Below are 6895 nucleotides of genomic sequence, written 5' to 3' on the forward strand. Positions count from 1 at the left end.
ATAGGAGTTATTTTGCATGACCTGCGTGTCATTGAATAACGCCATGTAAATTACTTTACTTTGTTGCTAAACGAGTTAGCCATAGAAGTAGAAGTAATCGTTGGCGTGACGACTTCATGAAGACACAATGATGGAGATCATGGTGTCATGCCGGTGACGAAGATGATCATGGTGCCCCGAAGATGGAGATCAAAGGAGCATAATGATATTGGCCATATCATGTCACTATTTGATTGCATGTGATGTTTATCATGTGTTTGCATCTTTTTTGCTTAGTACGACGGTAGTAAGTAAGATGATCCCTTATAATAATTTCAAGAAAGTGTTCACCCTAACTGTGCACCGTTGCGAAGGTTCGTTGTTTCGAAGCACCACGTGATGATCGGGTGTGATAGATTCTAACGTTCGAATACAACGGGTGTTGACGAGCCTAGCATGTACAGACATGGCCTCGGAACACACGCAATACACTTAGGTTGACTTGACGAGCCTAGCATGTACAGACATGGCCTCGGAACACGGAGGACCAAAAGGTCGAGCATTAGTCGTATAGAAGATACGATCAACATGGAGATGTTCACCGATCTTGACTAGTCTGTCTCACGTGATGATCGGACACGGCCTAGTTAAACTTGGATCATGTTTCACTTAGATGACTAGAGGGATGTCTATCTGAGTGGGAGTTCATAATCAGATGAACTTCATTATCATGAACATAGTCAAAAAGGTATCCGCAAATTATGTCATAGCTTGCGCTTTAGTTCTACTGGTTAAGATATGTTCCTAGAGAAAATTTAGTTGAAAGTTGGTAGTAGCAATTATGCGGACTGGGTCCGTAAACTGAGGATTGTCCTCATTGCTGCACAGAAGGCTTATGTCCTTAATGCACCGCTCGGTGTGCTGAACCTCAACGTCGTCTGTAGATGTTACGAAACATCTGACATACACGTTTTGATGACTACGTGATAGTTCAGTGCGGTTTAGAATTGTGGCACCAAAGACGTTTTTGAAACATCGCAGAACATGTGAGATGTTCCGAAGACTGAAATTGGGATTTCAGACTAGTGCCCACGTCAAGAGGTATGAGACCTCTGACAAGTTTCTTAAGCCTGCAAACTAAGGGAGAAAAGCTCAATCGTTGAGCGTGTGCTCAGATTGTCTGAGTGCCACAATCGCTTGAATCGAGTGGGAGTTAATCTCCCAGATGAGATAGTGATAGTTCTCCATAGTCACTGCCACCAAGCTAGTAGAGCTTCGTGATAAACTATAACATATCAAGGATAATTATGATGATCCTTGAGCTATTCGCGATGTTTGACACCGCGAGAGTAGAAATCAAGAAGGAGCATCAATTGTTGATGGTTAGTAAAACCACTAGTTTAAGAAGGGCAAGGGCAAAAGGGATACTTCATGAAACAGCAAGTCGTTTGCTGCTCTAGTGAAGAATCCCAAGGTTGAACCCAAACCCGAGACTAAGTGCTTCTGTAATGAGAGGAACGGTCACTGAAGCAGTACTACCCTAGATACTTGGTAGATGAGAAGGCAGGCAAGGTCGACAGAAGTATATTGGATATACGTTATATGAATGTGTACTTTACTAGTACTCCTAGCAGCACCAGGGTATTAGATACTGGTTCGGTTGCTAAGTGTTAGTAACTCGAAATAAAAGCTGCGGAATAAATGGAGACTAGCTAAAGGTGAGATGACGATATGTGTTGGAAGTGTTTCCAAGGTTGATGTGATCAAGCATCGCATGCTCCCTCTACCATCGAGATTTGGTGTTTGCGTTGAACATGATTGGATTATGTTTACCGCAAAACGGTTATTCATTTAAGGAGAATAATGGTTACTCTGTTTATTTGAATAATACCTTCAATGGTCTTGCACCTAAAATGAATCTCGATCGTAGTGATACACATGTTCATGCCAAAAAGATATAAGATAGTAATGATAGTACCACATACTTGTGGCACTGCCACTTGAGTCATATTGGTGTAGAACGCATGAAGAAGCTCCATGTAGGTGGATCTTTGGACTCACTCATTTTTTAAAAGATTGAGACATGCGACTATTGGTATATATGCATGAAGAAACTCCATACAGATGGATCGTTTGGACTCACTTGATTATGAATCACTTGAGACATGCAAATCATACCACATGGGCAAAATGACTGAAAGTCCTCGTTTTCAGTGAGATGGAACAAGAGAGCAACTTATTGGAAGTAATACATTTTGATGTACACAGTCCAATGACTGCTGAGGCATGCAGTGGACATCGTTATATTCTTACTTCACAGATGATTTGAGTAGATGCTGAGTGTATTTACTTGATGAAACACTAGTCTGAATTATTGAAAGGTTCAAGTAATTTCAGAGTGAAGTTGAAGATCATCATGACAAGAGGATAAAATGTCTGTGATATGATCATAGAGATGAGTATCTGAGATACGAGTTTGGCACACAATTGAGACATTGTGGAAGATGTTTCACAATTAATACCGCCTGGAACACCATAGTGTGATGGTGTGTCCGAACATCATAACTGCACCCTATTGGATATGGTGCATACCATGATGTTTCTTATCAAATTACCACTATCGTTTATGGGTTAGGCATTAGAGACAACCGCATTCACTTTAAAAGGGGCACCACGCAATTCCGTTGAGACGACACCGTTTATAGAAACCTAAGTTGTCGTTTCTTAAAAGTTTGGGGCTGCGATGCTTATGTGAAAAAGTTTCAAGCTGATAAGCTCGAACCCAAAGCGGATAAATGCATCTTCATAGAATACCCAAAAACAGTTGGGTATACCTCCTATTTCAGATCTGGAAGCAAAAGTAATTGCTTCTAGAAACGAGTCCTTTCTCGAGGAAAAGTTTCTCTCGAAAGAATTGAGTGGGAGGATGGTGGAGACTTGATAAGGTTATTGAACCGTCGCTTCAACTAGTGTGTAGCAGGGCACAGGAAGTTGTTCCTGTGGCACCTACACCAATTGAAGTGGAAGCCTATGATAGTGATCATGAAACTTCGGATCAAGTCACTACCAAACCTCGTAGGACGACGAGGATGCGCACTACTTCAGAGTAATGCGTGATCCTGTCTTGGAAGTCATGTTGCTAGACAACAATGAACCTACGAGCTATGGAGAAGCGATGGTGGGCCCATATTCCGACGAATGGCTCGAGGCCATGAAATCCGAGATAGAATCCATGTATCAGAACAAAGCATGGACTTTGGTGAACTTGCCCGATGATCGGCAAGCCATTGAGATAAATGGATCTTTAAGAAGAAGACGGACATGGACGGTAATGTTACCGTCTATGAAGCTCGACTTGTGGCAAAGAGTATTTTCACAAGTTCAAGGAGTTGACTACGATGAGTTTTTCTCATCCGTAGCGATGCTTAGGTCCGTCGGAATCATGTTAGCATTAGCTACATTTATGAAATCTGGCAGATGGATGTCAAAACAAGTTTCCTTACCAGTTTTCATAAGGAAAGGTTGTATGTGATACAATCAGAAAGGTTTTGTCGATCCTAAGGATGCTAAAAGGTATGCTAGCTCCAGCGATCCTTCCATGGATTAGAGCAAGCATCTCGGAGTCAGAATATACGCTTTGATGGAGTGATCAAAGTTTTTTGGGTTTATACAAAGTTTGTTAGAAACTTGTATTTACAATAAAGTGAGTGGGAGCGCTACAACATTTCTGATAAGTATATGTGAATGACATATTGTTGATCCGAAATGATGTAAAATTTCTGGAAAGCATAAAGGGTTGTTTGAAAGGAGTTTTTCAAAGGAAGACTTGGATAAAGCTGCTTACATATTGGGCATCAAGATCCATAGAGATAGATCAAGACGCCTGATGATACTTTCAAAAGACAGCACACCTTGACATGATTTTGAAAGAGTTCAAAATAGATCAGCAAAGAAGGAGTTCTTGGCTGTGTTACAAGGTGTGAGTATTGAGTGAGACTCAAGACCTGACCACAGCGGAAGATAGAGAAAGGACGAAGGTCGTCCCCTATGCTTTAGACATAGGCTCTATAGTATGCTATGCTGTGTACCGCACATGTAGTGTGCCTTGCCATGAGTTGGTCAATAGGGTACAATGGTGATCCGGGAAAGGATCTCATGACAGCGGTCGAACTTATCCTTAGTACCTAGTGGATTAAGGAATTTTCTCGATTATGGAGGTGGAAAGGAGTTCGTCGTAAAGGGTTACGTCGATGCGAACTTTGACACTAATCCGGATGACTCTGAGTAGTAAACCGGATTCGTATAGTAGAGCGATTATTTGAAATGGCTCCAAATAGCGTGTGGTAGCATCCACAAGATGACATAGATATTCGTAAAGCACACGGTTCTGAAAGGTTCAGACCCGTTGACTAATAACCTCTCTCACAAGCATAACATGACCAAACCAGAACACATTGAGTGATAATCACATAGTGATGTGAACTAGATTGTTGACTCTAGTAAACTCTTTAGATGTTGGTCACATGGTGATGTGACCAGTGAGTGTTAATCACATGGTGATGTGAACTAGATTATTGACTCTAGTGCAAGTGGGAGACTGTTGGAAATATGCCCTAGAGGCAATAATAAATTGGTTATTATTATATTTCCTTATTCATGATAATTGTCTATTATTCATGCTATAATTGTATTGTCCGGAAATCGTAATACATGTGTGAATACATAGACCACAACCTGTCCCTAGTAAGCCTCTAGTTGACTAGCTCGTTGATCAACAGATAGTCATGGTTTCCTGACTATGGACATTGGATGTCATTGATAACGGGATCACATCATTAGGAGAATGATGTGATGGACAAGACCCAATCCTAAGCATAGCATAAAAGATCGTGTAGTTTCGTTTGCTAGAGCTTTTCCAATGTCAAGTATCTTTTCCTTAGACCATGAGATCGTGCAACTCCCGGATACCGTAGGAGTGCTTTGGGTGTGCCAAACGTCACAACGTAACTGGGTGACTATAAAGGTGCACTACGGGTATCTCCGAAAGTGTCTTTTGGGTTGGCACGGATCGAGACTGGGATTTGTCACTCCGTGTGACGGAGAGGTATCTCTGGGCCCACTCGGTAATGCATCATCATAATGAGCTCAATGTGACTAAGGCGTTAGTCACGGGATCATGCATTGCGGTACGAGTAAAGAGACTTGCCGGTAACGAGATTGAACAAGGTATTGGGATACCGACGATCGAATCTCGGGCAAGTAACATACCGATTGACAAAGGGAATTGCATACGGATTGATTGAATCCTCGACACCGTGATTCATCCGATGAGATCATCATGGAACATGTGGGAGCCAACATGGGTATCCAGATCCCGCTGTTGGTTATTTACCGGAGAGGCGTCTCGGTCATGTCTGCATGTCTCCCGAACCCGTAGGGTCTACACACTTAAGGTCCGGTGACGCTAGGGTTGTAGAGATATATGTATGCGGAAACCTGAAAGTTGTTCGGAGTCCCGGATGAGATCCCGGACGTCACGAGAGGTTCCGAAATGGTCCGGAGGTGAAGAATTATATATAGGAAGTCAAGTTTCGGCGACCGGGAAAGTTTCGGGGGTTACCGGTATTGTACCGGGACCACCGGAAGGGTCCCGGGGGTCCACCGGGTGGGGCCACCTATCCCGGAGGGCCCCGTGGGCTGAAAGTGGAAGGGAACCAGCCCTTAGTGGGCTATGGCGCCCCCCTTGGGCCTCCCCCCATGCGCCTAGGGTTGGGAACCCTAGGGGGGAGCTTCCCCCTTGCCTTGGGGGGCAAGGCACCCCTTCCCCCCCACTTGGCCGCCGCCCCCCTTGGAGATCTGATCTCCCAAGGGCTGGCGCCCCCCCCCCCAGGGGTCCTATAAATAGTGGGGGGAGGGAGGGCAGCAACCTACAGCCTTGGGCGCCTCCCTCCTCCCCTGCAACACCTCTCTCTCTCTCTCGCAGAAGCTTGGCGAAGCCCTGCCGGAGACCCGCTACATCCACCACCACGCCGTCGTGCTGCTGGATCTCCATCAACCTCTCCTTCCCCCTTGTTGGATCAAGAAGGAGGAGACGTCGCTGCACCGTACGTGTGTTGAACGCGGAGGTGCCGTCCGTTCGGCACTCGGTCATCGGTGATTTGGATCACGGCGAGTACGACTCCGTCATCCACGTTCATTGGAACGCTTCCGCTCGCGATCTACAAGGGTATGTAGATGCACTCCTTTCCCCTCGTTGCTAGTAGACTCCATAGATGCTTCTTGGTGAGCGTAGGAAAATTTTAAATTATGCTACGATTCCCAACAGGAATTGTTGTTGAAGCCGCCTATGTTTCCTCCTGGGTTGCCATGGCCGCCACTGCCATTGGGCTTGTTGTTGAAGTTCCGGCCGCGGTCACCACCGCCGCCACCTTGTTTGTTGTTGAAGACGCGACCGCGGTCACCACCGCTGCCGCCGTTGCCATTCTGCTTGTTGTTGTTGTTGAAGCGCCCGCGTGACGCAGCGTTGGAAGAGGACTGGGAGGCTCCCACGGGAAGATTCAATCGCATCTCGAAGCTCAGAAGCTGCGAGTACAGTTCCGGGATAGTCACAGGTTCGACCCGTGAGCACATGGTAGACACCACGGGATCGAACTCTTCCTCCAGCCCGACGAGGATGTGCGAGACCACATCTTCTTCGTCCACCTTTTTTCCTGAGGAAACCAACTCATCAAAAAGGGTTCTGATCTTACCAACGTACTCTGTAATGGTGGAGTTGCCCTTCTGAAGATTCGCCAGCGGGATCCTAACATTGACAGATCGCGCTCGGGTATGCGAGTTGAGCATCCCTTGCACGGTGTTCCACAGCTCTGCTGCGGTGTGGCAAGTCGCCACTTGGATGGCCATCTCACGTGGTAGC

At 45.4% G+C, this 6895-nt stretch overlaps 1 pseudogene; it reads right to left on the reverse strand.

Annotated features, from left to right (window-relative positions):
• Positions 1 to 6545: 6545 nt before the first annotated feature.
• On the reverse strand, positions 6546 to 6684 carry LOC123081189 (uncharacterized; annotated as a pseudogene).
• Positions 6685 to 6895: the final 211 nt, after the last annotated feature.

This window comes from Triticum aestivum, chromosome 3D (assembly GCF_018294505.1).
Source record: "Triticum aestivum cultivar Chinese Spring chromosome 3D, IWGSC CS RefSeq v2.1, whole genome shotgun sequence".
NCBI lineage: Eukaryota > Viridiplantae > Streptophyta > Magnoliopsida > Poales > Poaceae > Triticum > Triticum aestivum.